We start from the raw sequence: 13,354 nt of genomic DNA, 5'->3' as shown, positions 1-13,354 counted from the left end.
AGGTTTTCAGTTCAGCAAATGTATTTCCCAATTCTAAGATTTCTGTTTGATTTTTCAATTATTTCAATCTTTTTGTTAATTTTCTCCGATAAATTTCTGGGTTGCTTTTCTGTACTATCTTGGAGATCATGGAATTTTCTTTAAACTGCTATTGTGAATTCCTGGTCAGAGAGCTCATGTATTATTGTCTTGTTAGGTTTAGTCACTGATTCCTTGCTTTCTCTGTTTGGAGAAGTCATGGTTCACTGTTTACTGTTGTTTCTTGTGGATGTATGTCTATGCCTTTGCATCAAAGAATTAGTTATTTATTCTGGTCCTTTCTGTCTGGCTTATGTTGGTTCTTCTTGGATATGTTTGCTTAGCGATTCTTTGTAATTTTTTTCTGTTAATTTCCTTTTTTTTTCTTTTTGTATGCTAGATAGCTGTCTCATTGATGGTCCTAGATGCTGCTTTAAACCTAGGTTTACCTTGGCTCTAGTAAATAATCAGAGTGCCTACTGCCCCAAAGGGGATATCTTGGTAGTGTGGGAAGGCAGGCTAGGAGGTCATGCCTAAGGAATCCATGGAATAAATCTCCTACCAGCATGGTGTTGTTGAACAGTCACTCTGATATGGGGTCTTCTTCAGCCAAGTTACAGAGCAGAGTTTCCAATGCAGGGAATGATAGTTCTGCCCCCTGCCTATGTATCTGGCTGTCCTCAGGAATATTTCTCCTTTCAGCCACTCCTGATACTTCCAATTGATTGTTCCTGGGACAGGTATCCTGTCAGGAAACCCAAACTGGTGGGGAAGCTGGTTGTCAACCTCAATCTCACTTTTTCCACTGTAGAAATCATGAGCTGGGAGGAAGTTTTCCATGTGCTTGTTGCCATTTAGACTTGGGGGAGAGGCATTGCAGATATGGAATTTCAATTTTCTTAATGTCTGCTCAAAGGTTTTTTTTTTTACTTCTCTGTTGCCTTGGGAACTGTCTCATCCTCATATTTAAGTTCTGAGATATTGCTGGTGATAATCTCTGCAGTCTATATCTGTATTTGGCTTTCTGTGGGGGGAGGGAAGTGGAGTCAGATTGCTTCTACAATGCCATTTTGGAACCAGAACAGCTTGTTTGTCCTATAGGTACACTTTTGTCATTGTTCTTTCAGTATCTGTGGAGTATCAACCTCTAGTAAAAAAAGTTATTTTTATACATAAGTAAAGTACTAAAATATATATTAAGGTATAATGGGAAGAACAGAATAAGTGATAAGAAATTTACATTAATAGTGCCAATTTTAACTTTAATATAACTCCAAATCACTAAAATTTGACTTCTACGACAATGAACTAAAAAAAAAACAGAAATATAACAAACATCTGCCCCAAATGTTAATAAGATACATTTTATAGAATATCCACAGATAAAATAAACCAAATATTTTGTTTTGTGTTTGGTTTACTCCAGATCTCAATAAAACTAGACATCGAAGTGTGATAGTTTAAAAAAATCAGTATTGATGATAATAATCATATTTTGTTTGAATAAATTAGTTATCATTCCATTATGCAACTACTTTAAACTAATTGTTTTATAAGATATTCCACAAAGGTCAAAAGATACTAATGATGTCCTGTGTAATTATCTACCTATGAAACTGGCTCCCTGGCTAGGGTGGCACCTAAGAACAGTGTGTGATGCATGGTACTGGGTCAACAAATTGTTGAATAAATGAATTAATAAATGAAAGCATGGGTGGATAAGTGAATGTCTTTGATAGGTTAGATATATTAACCCATCAAGAATTAGGAGTCAAGAAATAGCTGGTTTGGGTGATTTCATGTTTTTATTTGTTTACCTAAATGCTTCCAGAAACTTAGTCTCCTAAATAATTGTGACTGAAATAGACATTTGGTGTTTTGACCCCTTAGCATCCACTTCCATTTTATTTTAGAGACACTTTCCTATGAGAAACCGATTCCATACATGTTATTTCATGTTATTTATTTTTATTTTTCCCAGCTTTCTTGAGGTACAACTGACAAACAAATATTGTATGTACTTAAGATGTAAAAACATCATGTCTTGATATATGCTTATGCTGTGAAGTCAACACCACAATCAAGCTAATTAACATATCCATCACCTCATGTAATTTCCCTTTTTGTGTGTGCATGTTATAAGAATAATTAAGATATAACCTCTTAGCAAATTTCAAGTATAAAATACAGTTTTATTAACTATCTTAATAAACTATTTAGTTACTATGCTGTTCATTAGGTCTTCAGAACTTATTCATCTCATAACTGAAAGTTTGCACCCTTTAACACATATTTCCCCATTTCACCTACCACCTGTCCCTGGTAATGACAATTCTACTCTTTCTCTGTGAGTTTAAATTGTTTAGTTTCTACATATCAGTTAAGTCATGCAGTATTTGTCTCTGTGTGTCTGGCTGTTTTCACTTAGCATGATATCCTCCTGGTTTATTCACGTTGTTGGAAATGACAGAATTTTCTTCTTTTTAAGGATGATTAATATTCCATTCGTGTGTGTGTGTGTGTGTGTGTGTGTGTGTGTGTGTGTGTGTATGTATTAGTCTGTCTTCACATTGCAGATAAAGACCTACCCAAGACTGGGAAGAGAAAAACGTTCAATGGACTTACAGTTCCACATAGCTGGGGAGGCCTCACAAACATGGCAGAATGCAAGGAGGAGTAAGTCACAGCCAAACCATATCATTCTGCCCCTGGCACCTCCTAAATCTCATGTTCTCACATTTCAAAACCAATCACGCCTTCCCAACAGTCCTCCAAAGTCTTAACTCATTTCAGCATTAACTCAAAAGTCCACAGTCCAAAGTCTCATCTGAGACAAGGCAAGTTCCTTCTGCCTATGAGCCTGTACAATCAAAAGCAAGTTAGTTACTTCCTAGATACAATGGGGGTACAGGTATTGGGTAAATACAGCCATTCCAAATGGGAGAAATGGGCCAAAACAAAGGGGCTACAGGCCCCATGCAAGTCTGAAAAATCAGCAGGACCGTCACATCTTAAAGCTCCAAAATGATCTCCTTTGACTCCATGCCTCAAATCCAGGTCACATTGATGCAAGAGGTGGGCTCCCATGGCCTTGGACAGTTCCACCCCTGTGACTTTGAAGGGTATAACCATCTCTCCTGGCTGCTTTCAGGGGTTGACATTGAGTATCTATGGCTTTTCCAGGTTCACGGTGCTAGCTGTCAGTGGATCTACCATTCTGGGGCCTGGATGATGGTGGCCCTCTTCTAATAGCTACACTAGGTGGTGCCCCAGTAGAGACTTGATGTGGTGGACCCAAGCCCATATTTCCCTCCTGCACTGCCCTAGCATGAGGGCTCCACCAATGCAGCAAACTTCTGCCTGGCCATCCAGGTATTTCCATACATCTTTTGAAATCTAGGTGGAAGTTCCAAAACCCCAATTCTTGACTTCTGTGCACTCGCACGCTTAACACCATGTGGAAGCTGCCAAGGCTTTGGGCTTGCACCCTCTGTAGCTGTGGCCCAAGCTCTACTTTGGCCCCTTTTAACCGCGGCTGGAGCAGCTGGGATGCAGGGCACCAAGTCCCTAGGCTGTACACAGTATGGGGACCCTGGGCTTCGCCCACAAAACCACTTTTTTCTCCTAGGCCTCCAGACCTGTGATGGGAGGGGCTGCCATGAAGACCTTTGACATGCCATGGAGACATTTTTCCATTGTTTGGGGGGTTAACATTTATTTCCTCGTTACTTATGCAAATTTCTGCAGGCAGCTTGAATTTCTCCTCAGAAAATGGATTTTCTTTTCTATTGCATTGTCAGGCTGCAAATTTTCTGAACTTTTATGCTCTGTTTCCTTTATAAAACTGAATGCCTTTAACAGCACCCAAGTCACCACTTGAATGCTTTGGTGCTTAGAAATTTCTTCCACCAGATACCCTAAATCATCTCTCTCAAGCTCAAAGTTTCACAGGTCTCTAGAGTAGGGGCAAAATGCCACCAGTCTCTTTGCTAAAACACAACAAGAGTAACCTTTGCTCCAGTTCCCAACAGTTCCTCATCTCCATCTGAGGCCTCCTCAGCCTGGACCTTATTATCCATGTCACTATTAGCATTTTGGGCAAAGCCATTCAACAAGTCTTTAGGAAATTCCAAACTTCTGTACATTTTCCTGTCTTCTTATGAGCCCTCCAAACTGTTCCAAGCTCTGCCTGTTATCCAGTTCCAGAGTTACTTCCACATTTTCAGGTATCTTTTCAGCAACATCCCACTCTATTGGTACCAATTTACCATATTAGTCTGTTTTCACACTGTGTATAAAAACATACCCGAGACTGGGAAGAAAAATAGGTTTAATGGACTTACAGTTCCACATGGCTGGAGAGGCCTCACAATCATGGTGGGAGGCAAAAAGGAGCAAGTTACATCTTACATGGATGGTGGCAGGCAAAGAGAGCTTATGCAGGGAATCTCCCCTTTTTAAAACTATCAGACCTCATGTGACTTATTCACTATCATGAGAACAGCACAGGAAAGACCTGCCTCCATGATTCAATTACTTCCCACCAAGTTTCTCCCACAACACATGGGAATAAAGATGAGATGTGGGTGGGGACACAGTCAAATCATATCAGTGTGCATCTGTGTGTGTCTGTCTGTAAAATTCTATTATATATATTACATTTTCTTCATCCATCAATGAACGCTTAGGTTGTCTCCATATCTTGGCTATTATAAATAATGCTGCAATGGTCATAGGACTGCAGATATCTCCTTGAGATACTGATTTCAATTACTTTGGGTCTATACCCAGAAGTGGGATTACTGAGTAACAAGGTAGTTTTAGTTTTTTGAGGACATTCATAATATTTTTTATAATGGCTGTACCAATTTACAATACCACCAACAGAAAAAGAGTTTCCTTTTTTTAACATCCTTGCCAATACTTATTATCATTAGCCTTTTTGGTAACAGCCATCCTAACAGGTGTGAAATATTTCATTGTGGTTTTTAGTTGTATTTTCCTGAGGAGTAGTGATGGTTCATTTACCTATTAGTCATTTATATGTCTTCCTTGGGAAAAATGTCTATTCAGGTGCTTTGTCCATTTCTATTCAGTTTATTCATTTTCTTACTATTGAGTTGTATAAGTTCCTTATATATTTTGTATATTAGCTCTCTATTGGAAACACCATTTGCAATTATTTTTCCATTCTGTAGGTTGTCTTTTTATCTTGTTATTTCCTTTGCTCAGCAGAGACTTTTTAGTTTGATATAATCCCACTTCTTTATCTTTGCTTTTGTTGCCTGTACTTTTGAAATCTTAGTTATAAAACTTTTGCCAAGACCAATGTCAAAAAGCTTTCCCTCTAGGTTTTCTTTTAGGATTCTTTACAGTTTCAGGCCTTATGTTTAAGTCTTTAATCCATTTTGAGTTTATTTTTGTGAATGGTATAAGGGTCCAATTTCCCTCTTCTGAATGTGAATATCCAATTTTTTCAATACCATTTATTGAAGAGACTATCTTTTCCTCACTTTGTATTCTTTGCATCTTTGCCAAAGATCAATTGACCATATATGCATGGATTTATTTCCAGACTCTCAATTCTGTTCCATTGATCTATGTGTCTCTTCTTATGACAGTGCCATACAGTTTTGATTACTATAGCTTTGTAATATTATTTGAAATCAGATAGTGTAATGTCTCCAGCTTTGTTCTTCTTGCTCAAGATTGCTTTGTCTATTCAGTGTCTTTGTGGTTCCATATAAATTTTAGAATTTTAAAAAATATTTCCATGAAGAATGTCATTGAAAATTTGATAGCGACTTCATAGAATTTTTAGATAACCTTGAGTACATTTTAAATTAGGTTTAGCCTACTTCAACTCCAGCTAGCTATAGGAATAGGTACATGGTCCCAGATAGGTCAACCAAAAGTTCAAGCTGATTATCACAGTTTTGAACAGTATTTTTCTTCCAGAACTGTAAGAAAATATTTTTTTTCATAATCCAGCATATAAACAGAATAAAGACAAAAACCACATGATTATCTCAATAGATGCAGAAAAGGCCTTTGACAAAATTCAACAGTCCTTCATGCTAAAAACTCTCAATAAATTAGGTATTGATGGGATGTATCTAAAAATAATAAGAGCTATTTATGACAAACCCACAGCCAGTATCATACTGAGTGGGCAAAAACTGGAAGCATTCCCTTTGAAAACTGGCACAAGACAGGGATGCCCTCTCTCACCACTCCTATTCAATATAGTGTTGGAATTTCTGGCCAGGGCAATCAGGCAGGAGAAAGAAATAAAGGGTATTCCATTAGCAAAAGAGGATGTCAAATTGTTTGCAGATGACATGATTGTATATTTAGAAAACCCCATCGTCTCAGCCCAAGAATATAATTTTTCTTTTACTTACTAAAGTGAGCCCTGCTTTATTCTTCAACATCCCAGTTATATAAACCAATATAATTATTTATGCTTAGGTTAACCTGAGATAAGTTTCTGTCACTTTTATTGTGAATGACCCTATTTAATTCTATGACAACACACACTTTGTGGGTCTATGTAGTGCTTCATTCATTCATTCGTTAAACATTTTTGAGCTCCTGCTAAGAATTAAATGTCTGGTTCTTCATGAGGTGCTAAATATACTAAAATGAATTATGTTGGATCCCTGCTTTTGAAGAATGAAGGATGGAGGCATGCAGGGAAAAGGTTGGGGCTGTAATACAGAAAAAATATGCAAAATGTACAGGAACACAGAAAAAAATAGGAACTAACTTTGCATGACAGAAAGACGTCAAAGAGAAAGCATTTGAACTGTGTTTTTAATGAGAAGCTAAAGCTGTATTTCTCAGCTGCATTTTTTATTACTAAAGTTCCTTATATTTTCATGAGGATTCAGTGATGCTAGTTAATGTTGACCATATTTATTGAATAATTGGGCTTTTATTTTCTCTTCTCTATATCTCTATTACAGGATAATTAATTTACACTTAAGAAGAATTTCCCCAAAGTTGCATAATGCTCTACATTAGAAACATAGTGTATGACCTCGATAAATCTCAGTCATCCATAAAGAAAAGGACAGCTTTTGGCAAGGATGCTCCATATTCCGCTGCCCATATCTTTCCTTTTTATCCTCAGGTAACTTAAGTAGCAGACATGTCACCATTTGAATGGTGGTGTAGAAAGAAGCCAATTAAATTCAAAAGCTCATAAACTCAAAGAGAAAGCAGGTTAGCATTCTGTACAATCAACAATTTTAATTGCCTTATATTGTATCTCAGTGGGTCAAATGCAAAACAAAAAAAAAAAAAGAAAAAAGGAAAAAAAAAACAGCCACCCAATCCTTTGTTCTGCGTATTATCACTCAATACCTTAGCATGTTCAGGAGAAGGGTACTCTTTGTGGAAGGGGACAGGCAAAGTCAAAGTTCATTACTCTTTGAGGAACAAGTCCCATGCTTTAATTAAAAGCAATTAAATAAAAAGCAAAAGAGAATTGTCTTACATTAGAGGAATATCACTGAGTTGACAATAAATCCCCACAACGCTAAAATATTTTTCCCAACTAGAAGTATTATTTTGGAGTGTGGGCACTTTCTCACTCTGGATTTTAGTACACATACACACACCTGCATGCATGCTCTTAAATACCCACACTTAATTTAAGCAAATAAACACAGTCCCAGGTATCCCCCTTCTTTCTATACATGCCATACAGGATAAGTAATTAAATTTTCTAGTTAATTAATTACCTATATTACACATACACACATATACTTTTAATGCACAAATGGTAGTTTTATAAAATAATCACCTTTTTTAAGAGGGGGTGAGGTTTACATAACAAATAATGGCATTTTGCTTTATCAGATTCAGAACTTCTTTCCATAGGACATATTGGAAAATCTTTGAACCTCAGAAAGAGTAAGCAATATGCTTTCAGGTGTACTGTTTTTACATGTGCAGCCAAGATGCAAACCCAGATTTGTCTGATGCCAAAGTCAACACTCTTTTTGCCACAAGAGATATAAAATAATCCAGTCTAGTCCACAGGACTACTAATGAGAGTGATCTTTACCCAGAGGACTCATTTTAATATAAGGATAAAAAATAATTTGAATTAGCAAACTAATTAGTTGTGCTTAATGAATGGCAACTATCACAGATACTTTTTTCCCTAAGTATACCTATAACCATAATACCTATAACTCATACTAGCACTGTTATCTTTAACTTTTTGTTGAAATAGTTTTTCAAAGTAAATTTTAGCTTTAGTCTCATATCCTAGTGAATTTTGTGGTATTTTACTTACGGCTAAAATGAAATGCATTGTGTGAAATGTCCAAAGAGGCCATGGTCTTCTCGGCAGTGTTAAAAGTCTCAGAGTCACAATGCAAACAAAAGTGTGTTTTTTTCTGGCAAAAATTTTACTCTCCAGGAATTTTGTATTGTCGGTATATCATGGGGTCTCTCTTTATTTAACTTAACTAGGAAATAATGTCTATGAAAAATTAAAAATTAATATATTCATCATTAGAACCATCCAGAACTTCTTAAGCAGTGTAAAATCTAGTTGGGTATTTAAGAATACAAATAATTCATAGACTTTAAAGAAAATAATAGAAAATAGAGATGCTTGAGTCTATGATTTGATAAAAATTAGTTTATGGGTACTATCTTCCATGATATCTCTCTGGAGAATTCATCATTTCCTATAAATACTACACTAAGATCTTACACAGCTTGGTAAGTGCACATGAAAGTTACTGAATAATGCTTTCATGGGACTCCACTATCTTATGTTACTTTGTCCTAGACCTGTAGTTGCTTATATTTTAATATTGTAGTATCTATAATTAATCTCACTAGGTATACTTGCATTTTTAATAAATTAATAAATAAATCCATTCAATAATTCTCACACCAGGGTTGACATTGACAACTGCTACAAGGCAAAGGCCTGAGGAGATGGAAGTTACGCTAATATAAGTGAGACATAATCCAAGTAGGGGAAATAATCTTTTAACAAAATCATTAAAATATGGTAAGAGAGGGATAAAATAGATACGTGGAAAAGAGTGATTAGTGAGGCAATGTTAAGGCAGGCTTCATGGAGAAAGTGATGTTTAAACTTGGACTTTGGGATGGTAAATGAGTTCATTGAGTAGAGGAAGTGAAAGTGAGCAATCCAGGTAAAGGGAAGAAAGTGTGAAAAGGCACAGATACTCTCCTGGAGCATGGAGTTTTATATAGCACATTAGAGATAAGTTTTCGGGTTTACACTACAATTGAGAGGGTGCATAAATATATTAATCAAAGGATTTTAGAATAATCATACTTTTAGATATATAACTGAAAGCACTATAATGAATGAATGAGAGTAGAACATAAAGACAAGAAAATTATAGAAATAGTGTAGAAACAAGATCTTGAATACTACCTCAATTAAAGCAGTAACTAAATAGATGTCAAAGGGAGATTTACTGACACAGAAAATAAAGGCAGCAAACTTTAGTTACTAATTAGATGTTTGCATTTTGGATGGTAAAGAAATGGTAGTCATGCTCTTTTGTGACTGGCTATCTTAATTCTTACATTCATTCATTCAATAAATATCTTTTGAGTATAATTGTACATCAGGTTCTGAAAAAATAGCTGAATAAGACCTGTTTTTATCATGCCTTGGAGGGAAAGGCAGACACAAACCGTCTAACGAAGAGGGATGTTTAAGGTGATCATAAACATTCAGGCATGACTATCCATTCTATTTAAATTTAGAGACTACTTCAGTCTCTTGAAATAATTTCTTATGTTACTTCATCATAGTGGTGTTTTTTTCTGGGGAGGCTGCTTTCATTAATCGAACTTTGTGTTTCTTCTTGGAACTCAGTGACAATACATCACCATCACTATCCCAGAAATGTCTTCAGTTGCACATCACTGTTTACTGTCCTCATTTACTAGGCCTGCTGCAACAAATTACCTCCAACTGGGGGGCTTAAAACAACAGAATCCTATTTTCTCAAAATGTGGAGGCTAGAAGTCTGAGATCAAGGTATTGGCTAGAAGCAGGGTTGTTTCTTTCTGGAAGCTGACCAAGAAACCCTTCACACTCCCTTAACTTGGCTAACTTTAGTCAAGTTTCTTCCTGCCCTAAGGCCCAAGACTTTTCTTTTCTCAGAACATTTATTTTAAGAAAATACGTAATTGTAAATTCTTTCTCTACCACTTTGAGATGCAAATCTTTTTAAAACCTTTTCATTAATTTTACAACCTGGGAATGTTCTTCTCAAGAAACTGGGAGTCATTCCTTTGAAATATAATTAAGGAACATAGTGCTGCTATCTCCAGGCATCTGTGAGGTCTGTGAGCAGGTAGGAGCCTAATGTCTTATAAAGACATCAGTCATTGGATTCAAGCCAATCCTAATTCAGTATGATAACATCTTAATTACAGCTGCAAATGCCCTATTTCCAAAAAACATCACATTCACAGGTACCAGGGGTTAGGACTTCAACATATCTTTTTTGAGGGACACAAATCAACTCACGCATTTACAAAGAGTTTAAATGTGTTTATGGCAAAACAATTCATACTTGAGTCTTCTCCTTAGGACTAGGCTTAAAAGAGTTTCATATATTTCCTTTAAATCCTTGGTGTAAAGGCCTACTAGCAGCACATGTTCAAGACTATTTATGTGCAAATATAACAGCGTCTCTTTTATTCTAGGTTTCTATGGTTAAATTTTCCTTCTTGCCAAGCATTTGCTCTTTAGTAAATCATTCTTATATCCTCTCCCTCCTCTGACTCATTAACAGGGCAAGATTCTGGTAGTTGTTGGGTCATCCAGCTAGGGCTCATTCTTTCTTTTCACAGGAAGGTATCAAGGTTCCCATAGTGGCCAATATCTCAATTGATGTAGGAAGTGTTAGAAAACAGTGGCTCATGCTCGCATAGGTCCCTAGTTTGGCACTGAATTTGCCCAACTCAGGAGATTATAGGGCCAGGCATGATGACTCACACCTGTAAGCCCAGCTCCTCAAGAGGCTGAGGTGGAAGGATCACTTGAGATCAGGAATTCAAGACCAACCTGGGCACATAGTGAGAACTTGTCTGGACGAAGAGAAAAATTAGCTGGATATCGTGGTGCATGTCTGTAGTCCCAGCTACTCAGGAGGCTAAAGCAGAAGGATTGCTTGAACCCAGGAGTTCGAGGCTGCATTGAGCTATTATTGTGCCACTGCACTCCAGTGTGGGCAATGGAGAGAGACCCTGCCTCAAAAACAATAACAACAAAACAAAACCTTTAAAATTAAGACACTGTCATAAAACATAAAAGTCTTTGGGCCAGGTGTGGTGACTCATGTCTATAATCTTAGCACTTTAGGAGGCCAAGGCAGCAGGTTCACTTGAGGCCAGGAGTTTGAGACCAGCCTGGGTAACATAGCAAGACCCTGTTTCTAAAACAAAAACAAAAACAAAACAAAGTAGCCTGGCATGGTAGCACATACCTGTAGTCCTAGCTACTTGGAGGCTGGGGCAGGAGAATTGCTTGAGGCTAGGAGTTTGAGGCTACAGTGAGCTACGATCATGCCATTTCTTTGTATTCCATCTTGGGTGACAGAGCAAGACCTTGTCTCTAAAAAAAAGAAAAAAAAAAGAAAATTATAGGCTGTAGTTTTGCTAAGCCAATTCAGCATCTCTTTTCTCTCCTAAAATTTCTTCTCCACTCCTGACAATATTTTTTTTAAGATTCACAAGTACTGGTACTATTACTGTCAGAGGTGTTCGAACCAAAGAGACTCCATTTTGAGTGAGGGCTAGGAAAATGAGGCTGAGACTCATTCTCAGCATTTCTGAGAATGATGGACTGCATTCTCAGAAAATTACATGTTCCTAACCTCTAGATGTTTACAGTTAAGGGAACAAATTAACAATGTTTACTAAACAGACCCAGATTTGGGAGTGTCCAGATATCCCAATATCTGGAGAACAAAGGCATTCCTAATTTTGCTTTAAAGATAATAGTATTGATTCTTGCAAAATATAGTAATTAAGAAAATTAATCCTTTATCACAAACCCTTGTAGCAGAGCACATCTCCCCATATATGAGTATTGTACCTAGGGTGGACGCATTCCACTTCTTACTTTCAGGAATGTCCTACTCTGTAGAGTAGCTGTTCTTTCACCATTTTACTTCTTAATAAACTTGCTTTTACTTTGCACTGCGGACTTGCCCTGAATTCTTTCTTGTGTGAGATCCAAGAACCCTCTCTTGGGATCTAGATTGGGATCCCTTTCCTGTAACATATTTTTGGCGACCATGAAGGGACTATAGTGAGGAAACCACCAACTTTGGGTAAGTGATGGGGCCCTGTAATATATTTCCAGTGACCACAGAAGGGACTATAGTGCAGAAACCCTGACCAATGGCTACCTTTGGGTGAGTGGTGGGGTCCTGTAACATCTTTCTGGTGACCAAAGAAGCAATTACAGTGCAGAAACCCTGACCCAACAGCTACCTTTGGGTAAGTGGTGGGGTCTTGTAATGCTACTGAGCTATTGGTAGTTAGAGTGGTGTTGGGGCTCAGAAAATGATACTGCAGATTGGAGGTCTCAGAAGCAAAGTTTCTTTCTGACCTTCTCTTGCCCTCCTGTCTCTTGCCCCTCATTCCTTCCTGGGTCAAGCCATAGAAACTAGAATTCCTCTTCACCAAGATGGGTCATAGAAACCAGAGCCCCTTTTCCCCAAAGCCAGCTGTAAAACCTAAAAATATTATTCTAACCTTCCCTAGCTTTTCTATGTAACAGCTGCCCTTAAATTAATCAAGGCCTTTATTCCAGAGGAGTCCTGTCCCCTACCTAGGCGAAAGAAATGCTATAAAAAGTGACAACCAAATTCCATCATCAAGGTTTTTATTAAGCCATCTTTAGGGTATGTCCCAGAAAACACATGCCACAGACACATGTGTGACTGTTTTTCTAAAGATATTTTTCAGGAAGTTTAGTGTTTGCTCATTTTCTTAAAGTGGGGGAAGGCATACAGGTAGAGGAGCAGGTAGGTGGTAAAACCAATAGTTACATTCCTGGGAGACTTTATTTAGTCCCCAGTAAATACACATTTTACATGAGATAAAGTAAGTGTCTTAAGAGAAAAAGGTAGTAAACGAAGAGTCGATTACGTAGACATCTCTGGGGAGGTGAAGGAATGAATCTTGACTTTGTTCTGCATCTGGGAAGGTAAGCTTGTAATGGGCATTTTCAGTGTGGAATTGAACAGATTTTAGTTTTAGGAGCTAGACTTAGATTCTAGACCTAAAATTACCGTTGAAATGTCCT

This window comes from Pan paniscus, chromosome 10, assembly GCF_029289425.2.
Source record: "Pan paniscus chromosome 10, NHGRI_mPanPan1-v2.0_pri, whole genome shotgun sequence".
Taxonomy (NCBI): domain Eukaryota; kingdom Metazoa; phylum Chordata; class Mammalia; order Primates; family Hominidae; genus Pan; species Pan paniscus.
The sequence above is the reverse complement of the archived record's forward strand: the minus strand, read 5'-3'. Positions refer to the sequence as shown.